General features: G+C 41.9%; 1 long non-coding RNA gene across 2 annotated transcripts in view; it reads left to right on the top strand.

Moving 5' to 3' along the window:
* The window catches only part of LOC129195129 (uncharacterized), a 64,876-nt gene that overhangs the window by 1,150 nt on the left and 47,829 nt on the right, over nucleotides 1-15,897 (top strand). The window contains exon 3 of one of the 2 annotated variants that reach the window (XR_008573878.1): nucleotides 1,687-1,729. This is a non-coding gene — a long non-coding RNA (uncharacterized LOC129195129). Of the gene's footprint in view, nucleotides 1-1,686; nucleotides 10,256-15,897 lie in introns of those variants that run through there. The other variant, XR_008573877.1, reaches the window with a different exon arrangement.

Raw genomic sequence — 15,897 nt, 5'->3', positions numbered from 1 at the left:
CCCACCAACTTGATCCCTTTCCAACCGCATTAGTTAATGAATGTTTACCAACACTTTCCCCTATTATCAGTCAAATTGTTCACATCTCCTTGACCACTGGCATCGTTCCCTCTCCTCTCAAAACCGCCTCAGTTACACCAATACTCAAAAATCCTGGTCCGGATCCCCTTGTTCTTAATAACTACTGACCCATATCAAACGTTCTGTTTATTTCCAAGATACTTGAGTGTATAGTAGCCACTGAACTCCAGGACCATCTACTTACAATCTCTTGGAGCCCTTCCAGTCTGGCTTTTCACATACTGAAACAGCTCCCATTCATATGACCAACAACCTTCCCCTTGCAGCAGACTCCGGCCTTCTCTACGTACTCGTCCTCCTCCACCTTAGCGCACCTTTTGATACTATACCTCACACAGTCCTCCTGGATTGTTTAGCCCGCATTGGGGCCTCTGACACAGCTCTACAGTGGTTCTATTTCTACATGTCCAACCGTTACAATGTTAAATGTTCATGCTCACCGCTCATTCACGGTGACTCCCAAGGTTCAGTACTCGGTCCCCTACTTTTTATAATTTATCTTCTTCCCCGCGGAAATATTTGTCGTTATTTTGGCGTTCGTTTTCATTGTTACGCTGATGACACTCAGATCTATCTTGCAACCAATCCCCCCTCAACCTCGCCCCCTACTGCCCTTAGAGACTGTCTTCAGGCCATCACTAATTGGATGAATATGCTCAAAGTCAATGGCAATAAAAGAGAAGTTCTTCTTGGAGGCTCTTAAGGGATCGCTCTTCAAGGCCCATTCCCTCAACGATAAAATCGATGGTTGTTTAGTTCCTACTGTTTCTCAAGTCAAGAGCCTCGGAGTTATCCTTGGCAGCACACTGTCATCCAAATCCCGTATTAAGAATATTTCACGCACAGCCTTCTTCCATCTTCGCAACATCTCCTGACTCCGACCCTCTCTCTCCAAGCACTCATCAAAGAATGTCATTAATGCTTTGGTCACATCTGGCCTTGATTACTGTAAATGCCCTTTGTACTGGTCTTACACAGAAACTCACACATCAACTTCACCTTACTCAAAACTGCGCTGCCAGAATTATTACAACACCAAACACTCCGACCACATCACGCCCGTTCTCTCCAACCTCCATTGGCTTCCTGTCCGACAAGGCATTCAATATGAACTCCTCCTCATAACCTTCAAAGCACTGCATAACCCGGCACACCAATACTTGCATGTCCCCACATCCCGTCGTGCTCACTCCGTTCATCATCCTCTGCCCTGCTCGCCACTCCTCCTTTTAAGACGACTACTTTCACTGTTCCCCCTTTGTATTATTATTTTTATTTGTATGTTTTATTGTGATTATTTTATTGCATGTAAGGTGAGCTTGGGTGTTTTTGAAAGGTGCCAACAAATAAATGATGTTTTACATTTTGCATCATTCTCCAGGACTTTGCCCCCCATAAGTTCCAATGACCTGTCATTCATTAGTATTCCATTCCTACTGTATGAAGTAGCTGCAGCGATGGTTCTGGAGGAGCCCCGCTAGCTAATGTACTCTGAGCAGATGGTTCCGTGAGTCTTTGTGAGGCACCCCCAGCAGAACTCTCATTAGCCCCGTGATCCCACCACTAAAAAAGTGCTGAAATGCAAAATGTGCTTTCTTCTTACAGGCGTCCATCGTTTTTCCAGCCCCTGGAGGAAGCACAATAGCAGGTGACTAACTCAAGCACACATTGACACTGTCAGCCTAAAGGATAAAAAACATTACTGGCATAGTCTGTGTTGTTCGGTACTATGGTTGGCCCTTTTTTATCACAGTTCCTTGGTTCATTTACACCAAGCAGGATTCAATATTAATACATGGAATATTTTCATAGTTGGAGCATAGAAAACCTGTTTATAATCGTCAAAATACGGGTTTTAACATTATTAGAGCCCTCAAGACATGAACTAACACCCCTATTGTCCCCTTTACATTTGTATTACACAATATAGTAGATATAATCAGAGAAAATAAGACATATTGGACATAAATTAGACATAAGATACTCGCACTTTAGCAGTTCCTTGTTATTTTTTCTGAGCAGCATTCTTCCGCCATTACAATACATCAGTGTATTGTAATGGCGGCTTGACATGGCTTTACACTGGTAAATAAGCCATTTAAGACATAAATAAAGCCCCTCCCCGAATAGTAAATGTGTTCCATAAATGCTTAATTTAGGCCAAGAATGAGTACACAGTGCTTCAATATTCATATTTTTTTTACTAATAATAGTGACACGAATCTAGTGACTGTCTAATTGGACAATTACTGACACCTACTGGCCAATGTAGACTACTACATTCACAATAACAATACTTCTCCTGCCTTGTATTTGTATTTTAGTTAATTGAGCTATTTTTATGCTTGAAAATGCTTAATTGAGGCCAAGAATAAGTACAGTGTGCTCCAATAGGAATTTTTTTTACTAATAGGCCGTATTCAACCACAGAGCAGCGATCATTTATTAATTAATTGCTTGTTGAAAATCTGTGATTAAGTGAGGGAGCGATGTTGGAACCGTGATGTATCAAATGATGAGTGTACTACACATTCTGTAGGACGTTTCCGCAGCAAAATAAAGTGTCTATATTACGTTTGTCTTTTCATGCACTCATCAACCAAGATGCACCAAAGTGTTGAATTGTTTATGGACAAATGCATTGGGAGTTGGATGACATTTGTGATCTTTGAAGCTTTTTTTGTGTGTATTTTCTTCACTTTTAACTTCCTGTAGCATTTGTAGCCTGATACTTTTGTACATAAATTTATGAGAAGCAAGTTTATTGTTGTAAATGTACAACTTTATTCTAACATTTGTAACATGCATTGCCTGAGACAGCTTTGAAAAAGGGAAAAAGAAAAAAAAATAATAATAATCAGAGATTTTGAGAATGAAGTTGTAAATTTCCGAGAATAAAATAATAAAAATAAATAAATAAATTTAAGAGAAGCAAAGTCTTAAATTAATCAGAATTAAGTTGTAAATTTACAAGAATAAAGTATATTGTCGTAAATTTACAACTTTATTCTAACATTTGTAAGACAGCTATGAAAAGGGGGGACTTATGTGACCTTTGGCCTTGGGCAAAGGTAATTTTGCAACTGCTTTTCTCGCAAATTTAGGACGTTATTCTCGTAAATGTCAGACTTTTTTTCTCAAAATCTCAGATTTTTCTTTTCAATGTGGCCCTAATACTCTGGTAGATTTAGAACACGGTAAGTATCATGTTTAAAAACGCTCATGAAAGTGGATCATGTGAAACAAGGTAATGTTAAAAATGCTCTTGAAAGCGGATCACAGGAGTTTGCAATCTAAGAGTGACATTTGGATGTTATCTGGCTGATTGCAGCTGTTATCTGTTTGCTTAGTGACTCATTCACCAAACTCCTGCAGGGAACATATTTGCATATGCAAAAAAAGAGAGAGGGGTCAATAAACAATCAAAAAAAAACCTGTGCATTGACGCACACAACAACATTAGGTACACGTGGACCTAAAAGAGCTGCATCCCATATTGTTGTCTCATTGTCAATCAAATTAAAAGCGGTTGCTAATAGTTGCAGTTCTGAGTTTGTGTTTTTCCACACCGCTTCTTTATGATTTTGATTAAATGTGAGCTGAGACAGAACCCCTCCTCCTTGGTGGGCGGTAATTGCAGCACAAAACAAAAACATTTGAATGCATGTGTGTGCTTGTCCCATCACCTCAGTCAGGTAGCAAAGAGCTAAAGCGTTTCAAGCCAAAGTGTGAGCTCGATGTTGCTGTTTTAGCTCCCTGCAAATGTAACTGCACGCTAGAGAATAGCAAATATTGCAGAGCAAAGCCCCTTTGCCCTCCATTATCAAAAGGTCTCTTTAATCACACACACGCACACAGTTCACTCGGCCCCAGAAGAGATCCAACCATTATTATCTTTTGCGGTGAATAACAGGGCATGTAAGAGAAGAATAACATTAACACACAGCAGCAACAAATGCACAGTATCAATTGTGACACATTAGCAGGCCGTCAAGGCAACAGGTAGCGCTGTGAGCCCCTGTCAGACTGTGTTCGCCAATCAGAAGGCGGGGAAAAAGGGGCGATAATAATAATAATAATAATAATAATAATAATAATGATAGGGATTTGAAGAAAGAACCATGGTGACTCCTGAACAAAACAATCAACAAAACTCTTAAAGCGGCACGGGGGCCAAGTGGTTAGCATGTCGGCCGCACAGTCTGGGTTCGAATCTCCATCGGGCATCTCTGTGTGGGGTTTGTACAGTATGTTCTCCTCGTGCACGTGTAGGATTTCTCCAGGGTTCCTCCCACATTCCAGAAACATGCATGTTAGGTTCATTGGCAACTCTAATTGTCCATAGGTACTGTATTATGTGAATGGTTGCCTGTCTATATGTGCCCTGCGATTGGCTGGCGACCAGTCCAGGGTGTACCCCGCCTCTTGCCCCAAATCAGCTGGGATAGGCTCCAGCATACCTGTGACCCTAGTGAGGATAAGCAGCATAGAAAATGGATGGATGGACTAAGTAGAGGTTTCCATCAGTAGTAGCTCACCACCTGGTCAAAGAATGTTACATAGATATGTTATATGTTTTATATTAAGACAATGACTACATCATTTGAGTGCAGATGTGCTTTGTAAATACGAGTTAAAGTACAAGTAAATGTTGCCATTCATGTAAATAGTAACGTAAGTAGCTCTAATAGTCATGTATGTTGGAGACCCCTGCCTTATTTAAAAGTTTAAATGCATAAAACACACATTTAACATACAGTAATCCCCTTGTTTATTGAGGTTAGTTGGTTCCAGACCTGTCTGTGATGAGTGAATTTCCGTGAAGTTGGATTCAATATTAATAAATGCAATATTTTCGTAGTTGTGGCATGGAAAACCTGTTCGCCATCTTCTAAATACAGTTTTAACATTATTACAGCCCTCAAGACATGTAATAACACTCCTGCACTCACCTTTACATTTGTATTACCCAATATAGTAGATATAATCAGAGAAAATAAGACATATTAAACATAAATAAGATAATATTGATTTTTTTTCTGGACAGTGTACTTCCAGTGTACTTCCTTGTGGCTTTAAATGGCTTTAAACTGGTATTACCCAATATAGCAGACAGAATAAGAGTAAACGAGCCATGTAAGACGTAAATAAAACTCCTGCTCGAGCAGTGTCACAGTAAATGTGTTCCCTTGGGAACCTTAGTGACGAGTCTAGTGCCTGTCTCACTGAACACCCACACCTAGAGGCCAATGTGGAATACAGTACTACATTCACAATTACAATGCTTCTTCTGCCTTGTCTTTGCATTTGAGTTCATTTAGGTGTTTTTATGCAGGTACAATTTAATTAAATATGCATTTTTTCTTGCTAATAATAGGTTGTATTCAACCACAAAACAGTGATCATTAATTAATTAATTTCAGAAAAAACACAAGGGAGTGATAATCGAACTGCAATATTACGATGGACGACCGTATACATTTTTATCAGTGGTGTGCAGTCTAAACACTATCTGAAGCACTGACGTACACTTTACGACTTAGATGCTATTATTTGTTCCATGCAGTTGTATTAATTTACTCCAGCAGTCAATTATTTTCATTTAGTAGCATGTTTCTTGGCTGCACTGCCTTCGATAGTGGATGTGAGCAAAACTGGTCTGCCAAGTTGTGCCCACAATGGCTGACTGAGGACCATAAATTGACATGGCTGGTGAGTAGATGTATTTTACTTACTGATACTGTACTTTTACCTGTATTTTTGTTGTGATATTATATAAGTGTTTATGTTTAAGTGTAGCAAGGCGTAATGGTAATATCACTGGTACTTAACACGGGCGACTATGGTTTGAGACCCTGGCACGGCCAGTTGAGTCCCCACTGAAGGCCAAAGTACCATAGCACCGCTCGCCACTGATTTTTATGTCTGCGGCCCTGGTCTATGCCCCTGATGTTTGCTTTGTTTGCAAAACATTTGATTTGAACATTAAAAATAAGCTCTTTTCGGTTGAATGTTAAATTATGCAAGTGTAAACATATGATCTACTTCAATGTCATTTTGTTAAAGCTGTTATGAAATAAACTATAGCATTACCGTTACTTGCTAAAAGCAAAGGAGCTACAGCAGCATCATTCTATCAGTGTTTACTTTTATTATCCTTTTATTGTTTTATTTGCATTGACGGCTATAAGCGGCCAGACGGTGAGATGATCTTTTGACAAACATGCGTCACTTGCAGGACCTCAAAACACACAGACTGTTTTTGTGTGTGTGCTTGTGTGTTTGCATAACCCACAATTTCATAACCACATTTGTTTCCAACTTCCCACTCAACTGCTGGAGCTCAGTAACATATACAGATTTTTTTGCACACACACACACACACACACACGCACTGTTAAAAGTACATCATTGTATCCTCAGGCCTTGTCACCCTTAACCCTTTACTCAAAACAAAAAGTATGGACTAGAGTTTTTCAATGCCAAAAGTGGCCTACTTCTTTGAAAGAGCTGTATACAGAAGACTAGCCAGGAGCTACTGTTCATCGATATTGTAATCATTTTGTAATGACCGACATTAACTGGCCTGATGACCTTTAATACGTTCATTATGCAAATGCTCACGGGCGCAAACATGCCCACCATCCTCACTTAGAACTTGGCCAGATTGTGCTTATACAAGCAGCCCTGCAGTAGGGTTAGCATGTTCATCACCAGCTGTTTGACTGTGTGTGTGTGTGTGTGTGTGTGTGTGTGTGTGTGTGTGTTGTTTACATCCATGCAAAGTTTTTACATGCTGACATTTGGTTTTCAATGGTCCGACCTTTACAATTGAGGGTTCCCTAGCATGCAGACGCAAATATGACTATCCACAGGGAGTCTGCATTTAAAAAAAAAAATTAAAATAAATAAAAAATCATCCTGAGACGTGGCCTCCAAGGCAGAGAGCTCCGCTTGAGCACACCTCACGAATCTCACCAGCTGTCTCGTCTGATCTGTCAGCCGCCTGAGCCCAGGGCTTTGCTGCTTAATGTCAGCATTGTGATCTTGCAAGAATTAACTTGGGAATCGTACGACATTTTCAGAAAAATGAGTCACTATAAATGCAGTATTCACATAATCCGTTCCAGTGTTTGAAACTTGTCCAAAAGCTTCCATCCTTACACTTCCATGATGCGGTGTCACAAATGAGCGCTTTAACATGTGAAGAAAATTGTAAGATTTATGCCTGCTCTCTCTCTGGGCTCCGCTCACTGCCACCAAAGAAAAAAATAATTCACAGGCATTAGGAAGCGTAGCAAGACAGGACGAAGTCACTACTGCTAGTCAGCGGCGAGACGGCATGATGCACGCTGACAGCCTTCAGCAATGACTGAGTGGGCTTGCGGCTATACTGTCGCACTGTTGCCATGACATCTGGAATTTGCTAGGAGGTCTTGGCGGCTTTTGGTGCGAGAGGTCTGATGACAGCTTCTGCATTAAAGATGCGAAAATACGCCATCAGAAGGCAACACAGATATTTGAGATTTCATGTCAACATCCCGAGCATCTGCTACTGCACATCCTCTGGTGACTAAATCTCCAGTCGGAATGATTTAGTGTTCTGTTGATCTTGAAGAAGTGGAGGCATAATGGATATTGCTTGAGGTTTCCCGCCTACGCGGGCTTACGTGAAAGTTGAAACAAAAAGCAAACACAACGCAGGGTTTGATGCAGGACTAGTTCGAATTTTTGATTGTCAAATGGAGTAAGACTCCCCCGTCAGATGAAATTAGCACCATTGTTTGTTGGCATCATCACAACTTACCATTTTGTTATAAAATTAACTTTGGATGTACAGTAATTGAGTCATTCAGCTCCTAAGCTGCAAGACTTCACTTAACATTGCACAAATGTGATCGTTTAGCATGACCTCCATGTTCTTCCATTTTCTCTTTGTCCAGCCCCGCCAAACAAAATGTCCGGTGTTTGTCATAATAAGCCTTTCTGTCGCACTGCGAGGTAACAATGACTGTTTAGTTGTCAAGCTGTCTTTAATAAGTGCAGACTATCTGTAGAGCGGACATTGTGTTTGCTGCCTTGAAGTTCCTAGTGGGAAGTAAATAGTTTGCCAGTATGCTGCTGGTCCATTGTTTGCCTGCTGCTTCTGTAATCAGCTTCTGGGTTGCTCAAGACGCCCTGGATCGCATTGCTTGATTCTGATATTGACAGACATTTCTGAGCACTTGAAAATGTGATGCCTGTGTCACCGCAGTTAAAACTCTTCATGTCTCAAAACTTTCTGGGAATTGGCGAAACAAATATCATGGCATGGCAACTTTGAAAAAAGTGGTAAAAACACAATGTCGTGATAAAGAATATCATAGAGCATTTTTAGTTGGTTTATTGGTTTGTAGTGTCTACAGCGGAAACTATGGACTTGTTTGCCCCACCACAGGGTTTAGTTTGCGGGATTAGTGTCGGAATGGTGCAAGCATATAAAAAAGATAACTAGGCACCAACTCCCGAAATTCATTATGTCAAGCATGATACGCTTTGGGAATTTAAAAAGACAAGAAAAGCAACACCAGGGGAAGGAAATGTCATTTTATTCCGACTATCAAAACTTGTCTCATGCCTTAGGTCATTAGTTCCCCAACAGAATCAATAAATCAGACTTACTGGATGTACTGACCTACTGTACCTATGCCTACTTCCCTTTCTACACAGCCATCTACTTATGTCACCAGTATGTGATACAGGAGCCAAAACAATCCTTCTTAACCCAAATTCCATCCTGCCTCAGGTGCCGCTATGGGTGGCAACATTTCATGGAACTAATCCTCATGTTTGATTACGCCGCCTCCTTCCCTCTGCTTCATCCTCATGCTGTGTCTGCGAGGCTGCGCATCATCATCTAGTTTGGATGTTTGCACACAGTTATCTGACCTTTCCGGTAATCCGGTCATCGTCTCGCCTTCCCCATCTGCGTCCATTGCCAATTTACTAGCACGCTTCCTTCCTCTTCGCTTTCCTCCCTTGCCTCGCCATTCATTATCTCATCCCTCCATCCCCCGGTCGGCATAAGTCCAAGCACCGCTTTCCCTTCCTGTTCTCCTCATTGTCACTCGCCTTTTTGTGTGCCTGCTATACTGTCATTCACAAACGCTGTCAGGGCCCAAAAGTTAATTTGCACCTTCACAGCAGTCTACACTGAATCTTGGTAAGGGCACAGTTTTAACCTTGATAGAACCGAGCGACTCTGGCAACATGGCTAAGATAGCTAGATAGATTGATAAATACTTGATATATCCTGAAGGAAATTCAAATTAACCTTGTTCAATTTGCATCTTCAAGGGAGGACATGTTTGTAAGACATTCTGTGTTCGGAGATGGATCTGTGTGAAATGTTGCGTGTTAATTCATCATAGCAACCAAGATTTTGGTGTTTGCTTGTAAACAAAAGGCCTCTATCTGTGCTCAATAGATCAATCCTTTACAGTCCTCGTCAGTTTGAGACGAGAGTTGCAGTACAAAATCTAGCCTTACCAAATACAGTAATATGAAGCTTGCTGCCTAGTTAGCACATAACTTAATTGCTAGTATCGCTATAGTTAGCAATGAAACATACTAGCATAGTATTCATGCCGAGTTAATATATTAACTGTAGTCAGCTATAACTGACTAATGAACCTTAGTTGCTCACATGTCACGTTTATTTGTTCATGCGTGCAGCTGTAAAGTCCAAGAAAAGTCCAGCCTGTGCGGCAGTAAAAATGTTCCCTTTGTCTGCTCTTCCTGGAAAAACGCTTAGTAAATGTGACAATAATGGCGAGCTGGATCAACACAAGGGCACGTCACTGAACAATTGAGGCTGTTATATCACATTTGAGATTGGTGGAACATTGCCTGAAGGTGAGGGTCACCATAGAAACGCTCTGATGGCCTTCATGCATCAGAGTCTGCCCTAGCCAAATGAGGATATCCTGTTTTGAATGAGACAAAAACCTGTTATTTAACCTTTTACTATGTACATTTCATGCCTCCTTATGGACAAATATACAAGTCTCAGCACTGCAGTTTTTAGAATCCCTTGATCTGATGCAATTATTTTTTTTTTGAATTGTCCATCAGCATTCTGTGTTCAGCTCGGGGATGCTTCCTGCAAAAATGGGAGCAACAATGAATAATTTACAACAGCAATCAAGGTGGATTTCAATCACTAGAAGGAGACCTTGACCTTGCTCATGTTCGTGCCGTCGTAAAAATCCTGAACTGGTTCCTGAGAAGAAAAGCTAATTATACGTTTATTCATGTGAATATTTTTTCCGGTGCTGCAATCCTGATTGGTACTTGCATGCACTCATGCCGTAATCATCTTGTAAACAAAAAGTGACAAGCACATCCTTTCCTCTGCGTAAACCATTATTGTCACATAGAGAAAGTATCAAGCCGTCCTCACACTGCATCTAGAAATATGCTCATGCGTGATAATACAATTAGCGCAAACATGCCACTGCGCCTTAGTCTTATTTGTATGCACGGATACAAGCACATAGATACAGACTTTGCTCCATTTTTCTGCATAATGATGCTACTCGGGTCCCAGAATAGGATTCTTGCATTCTTTCAAGCATCTATCACACATGCACCAAATAACTGGCACTAAGTTATCAAAACATGTTTGTTCTATGAATTATCACAGGTCACTGCTGATGGTGTTTGGAAAAAAGGAGGAATAGTAGTTTGTTCAGCAGTCGCCCCGTGGTGCCCTACATCTGTCAACTTGTTAGGAGCGCCATAAGTGAGCTTGCCAAAGCGGGAGGCCAGGAGTGTGTCTGCATAGTAACAAAGCTGGCCAAGGCACGACGGGGTGGGGGGTGAAGCTCTAGGACTAATGGTGTGTATGTTTGTGCGACTGTCTGGTGCAGTGGCTGCAGTCTGCAGGGGGTCTGTTCCCCTTCGTCAACAACTCTCCTCCAACAGCCAATCGGATAACGCGCTAAAATGACCACCCATGTCCTGACAGTAACCTTGACAAAACACACACACACACACACACACACACACACACAATGGCCGACACCCACGGATATACACACTTCACGTAAGTGCCAGAGGACACGCAGCAGAGACATTTATGACACTCTGACCTCGTTTCTGTGTGTTTGTGTGGCACGGAGGGGGAGGCTGAAGACAGAAGTGCATTAGTGGCAGAGCTGAGTCTGCGGTCCCCCATGGCCGAAAACGTCGTCGAGAAAATGTAGCGTGAAAAGTTTCAGCCTGTTGTGGACATTCGCCCTCATTACTTTCTTGTTCAGGAGAAGAAGCCGTAATGAAATCCCTCTGCTGAGCATATGGTCATCATCATCATCCCATCACTTGCTCCTGTCCGTATCTGGGATAGAAATGGAAGAGCGTCATAAGATGTCCCTGGAATGACACCTTAATTACTCATATTAGTGTGAAAGTAAGCGTGACTTGTGTAACGGATGCCAGCCAGTCTGGCTGCGCAAGTGGACGTTGGTAAAACCCCACTCCCTCGGCCTTAAGAGCTGCACTGAATGTTGGTTTGACAGTGCGCTCTCGTCTCTCATTACGAAGGTCCTTGTGTTTGAGCCCCAGCGCAGACAGTGTGAAGCAGGCGGGTTATACATGCTATCTTTGTCTGAGTATTTGTCCAGGTTTGTTTGGATACATGTAGTCACTGTTTATGACCACAAACCCAGACCACAGTCTGTACTAGACCAATTGTACCGTGCCTGGACACCATTAATACAGAAAGAACGGTTTGTCTAGTGGGGGCACACTAAATCAAGCCCAGGTGTGGCACGCTTCCCCTCATTTGGTATGATTGGAAGAGGTGGTCTAGGGCCCGGTACGATTCCGTGCACGCATGCAATGTAGTGCAGTTGCAGAATGGCTAACGCAACTGCTCAAAGCAAATTCACTAATGATAACCGACAATTCATGCTCTCCTTCCAAATAAAATTGGAAATAGTCCACAAAGTCAGAGAAATTGCAGTAAAACAGCAGAATAGAAGTGACGGCCTTGTGTGCATACGCCCTTAGCGACGAAGAGATGGAAGGACGGGATCACTGAAGCTTTGGTCAACTTATGTAGCCTTTCTTTGCCTTTTGTAGACCTCAGGGAAGACTGAACTGATGCTATTAAAAGTCGATGATTGCATGTATCGATTTTTAAATGGTTGTCAAAAGACGAAATCAAGCTTGACCCATTTCTTGTTTGTGTAGGTTCATATTCCAGCGTGAAAGTTCTTGTTTTATCGTTTGCTGGTCTGTAAATATGACACTCGTAGAGGTCATAGCAATTATTGCAGAGCATTAGCTGCAGATTTACATACAGTAAGTTTTCATACAATGCAAAACTTATCCACACCACACCTTCCTCAAATTTTGATGAAGATGTTTACCAGGGACTTTTTCGCCCTTTTTCACATTGCTGTGGTCTGGCAAATTAAGTTTTTCACTGTTCTTGATTGCCCTGGTTCAATGATCAGGTTTTGCATGTGATTTAGTAAACCACTTGCACTCAAGGGTGTGTAAAAGCAGCGCCGTTACAATAGATCGCAGGGTCAGATCCATTTTCATTTGACATCGCGTTTCATAGGCAATGCAGATGGATTGATTTGGCACTCTGATGAATGTTAGAGGAGGTGCAACACCTATGAGGCACATGCATGGAGTCATACATCTTCATAAAGTGCACATGGCAATGTAAATGTCTGCAGAGTGCCTCTGTGTTACTTTAATATTCATGGTCATAGCGACTGAAAGGGCTGTCATTTCTGCTGCTCTGTTTTTGCGCTCCAGGCACTGATCTGGCGTTTCTTTGCATCTCGCATTGAGGGATTAGGACAGAAAATCCCAGCACGCTGAGTTCAGAATATTCAGAAGAAGTCCAGACAGTGGCTGATGGGAGGTGTGGGCGCAGTCAAGCTAAAGATGCTATTGTCTTTTAGTACACGCTCACTGAATCCAGGGAAACAGTCTGGTAGGCTTTGTGCCTCTTGGGATATTGTGCGCGTGAGCGTATTGCATCCATCTGCCTGATCACGCCCCCACCCACCACAGCCTCATCTCCATCTCCTCCTCTGCTTGCCTCATTTCATCTCCAGGTGGGCCTCCCCACAGCCTGCTGCATGCATGTATTAGTGCCTCCTTGAAGTGAGGCGACCTTCATATGTCCTTTAGTTTCCATAGCAGCGAGTGGGACCATCACATAGTATTTAGATTCGGCGAGCATTAGTGACGCACGCCCCATCAAGGCGGCGTGAATTCCATTTATTTGAAGCGTTCGCCCTTCCAATTACAGGCAAGATGACGTAAATTGAGAATTAGCGGTTGAAGTGTATTAGAACAAGAGCACTCGAAGAGCAAAGGTTTGGACATTTGTCCAGCATTCCTTCGCTGGAAGGGAGCAAAATCTAATAAGATGCTACATGCAGCAAGTGCAGCAAATTTACAAGATGATCTGATATGATTTTAAATTGAATTTTCCGTGTGAAGTTGCTGATATCTGTGCAATCTGGATCCAGATGAGTCCCTCAGCCTGATTTGTCAGAAAGTCCTAGACCGGATTTTCTCAAATGGCTTTCCTATAGAAAATGTGGCTTTCAAGGAAAATTGTCAACTGGAAGAATGTTTTTCAGTGGCCACATAACACGTTTCTAAAAAATGGACATATGGTGATGAAGAGGTGTCCTAATGGAAAAAGGTCCTCTGAACTCCGCTGGTGCATCGATTTGTCACTGAAGGGATGGAGGTTTTAACCCCTCTAAGTGGGCTGCTGGGCCAGCGGGAAGTGGATTAAGGCGGGACACACACTCATTTACTGTATGAAACTGATTGAAGCCAACAATCTTTAGAGCTATTAATCCCCAAAACACACGCAAGCGCCGACAGACAGCAGCACAACGTTTTGGTTGGACAGAAGGATGATGGGATTAGATGTGTGGGGAGTCTGGGTTCAGACAGACACATAAGTAGATACGGATACTGGATTAACTAACGCACACATACACACATACATTTATATTTAGGGCTTGTTGACCCTTTAAACTAAGGGGGAAGTGCATCTTTACAAGGATGTAACATGGTGATTCCCGTCTTTTGTCATTGTTTAGACATACGAGTAAAATATAATAACAATGCCACAGCACAAACACAGATGCAGTCTGGCCATTGTTTAGCCGCTGTCTAGGCTCTCGTTTAGTTCCTGGTTTTGGGATTTGGTGTCACAATTACAAAACAAGCTGTCTCCGCTTTGTCCAAGTGTTCTGCCTCCACAATCCCTGCTTTCTTGTAACTGGTGGTACTAGTATCACTGCTTTCTAGTACTGATTTGTAGCACCCCGGTCTTAGGATATACTTACACAAGGCCAGTCGCACCATGCTTGAGCCCACAAAACACCTAATGTCTGTTGTAAAGTTTGACTCCATTGGCACCATTGGAAGAGTGGAGCGTCAGTCAGCGGAGAGCCAAGGTAGCTCACTCGCAGCTGTTAGTGAGCCCCTGCCTGCATTCCTGCGCCATGGTACATGTTCTCCATTGGCCTACTTGTGTCGTGAGTGGGTGAAAGCACACGTGAAATTAATCGCCGTGGAGACAAAAATGTTTTCTCGCCATGCTTGGGATCATGGACTGAACAGAATATGAACGGCGAGTAAACAAAGAATTCCTAGTGTGCTGTGAACATGATTAAGTACTTGGGTTGGTGGATTCAACTTCATAATACTTTTCATAAGGGAAACTTCTGCAGTTCTTTAACATTTTTTTCTCTTTTTTCCCCATCTTTTCCAAACACCTCTGGCTTTCTAATGGCTCTCCAACACAGCTGGGTATGTTTTGGAACAAAAAAAAAAGAGTATTCCACTCCATGCAAAGAAGAAGTGCTGACCTTTTTATAAAGTAGCCTCGGTCGCAGTGCTGTGACTTCTCTTCGCTCTTCTGTGAAATCTTGTGTGTCCATGCTGTTTACTCATTCTGTCCTCTGTTGGCATATTTCTGTTTTTTGATCCATGGGTGTTGGTACTGAAGCATCGAAAAGTAAAAAACTGTGGTGCACCGCAGAGGATCATCCATAACCAACGTTGGCAAAATTACCCCGAATGTGCATGCATGGTTTTGTTGGAAATGTCAAACATAGGACACTGTAACCTTCTGAGAGGGCATACCAAGGCAATGATCTGAGACAGTGAGAAAAGTTAACTGTTTTTTTTTCTTTGATTGTATTTGATTCTTTTGGACAGTGGAACCATTAAACAACATAAAATGCAACATATACGCATTTGTCATACAGTAGAGTTTCGCCTAAACAAGAACCTCCAATCTTTACTTCTTCCATTCTGCTTTCATCTAGAAGGATGAAAATGTCAATATTTCACGGTATGGATACACTGTGCCCACTGCAGAATCACGCTGGAACATGAAAGTCCTCTTTGAGGCTGCATATGCATGGCCTACTTTAGAATACCATTAAATTATTAGCTGGGTGAGAGGACTTACTGTATATATACATCAAGGGGTAAAGGATGTGTTGTTTCTGGACTAGATGGTAACGTTAAAAGTACCAAAATGGGGAGAGAGACTACATTTCCTGTATGTTCTACTTTATTTGAAATTTCCGCTTGGCTAATATGTATACAATTTTAAGCAAATGCCTGCTAACCGTGGTCTGATTCTGTCTTAGTTCTTTAGAATGTCGCATAACTAGAATGCATCACTCTCTATAAATGTATTCTACTCGAAGAGCACACACTCTTTTGGCTTTTTTTGTAAGTTTAATTGAACGTTTTGAATTTTACATCCCTTGT

The sequence above is a fragment of the Dunckerocampus dactyliophorus genome, chromosome 15 (genome assembly GCF_027744805.1).
Source record: "Dunckerocampus dactyliophorus isolate RoL2022-P2 chromosome 15, RoL_Ddac_1.1, whole genome shotgun sequence".
Taxonomy (NCBI): Eukaryota; Metazoa; Chordata; class Actinopteri; order Syngnathiformes; family Syngnathidae; genus Dunckerocampus; species Dunckerocampus dactyliophorus.
The sequence above is the reverse complement of the archived record's forward strand: the minus strand, read 5'-3'. Positions and strand labels throughout refer to the sequence as shown.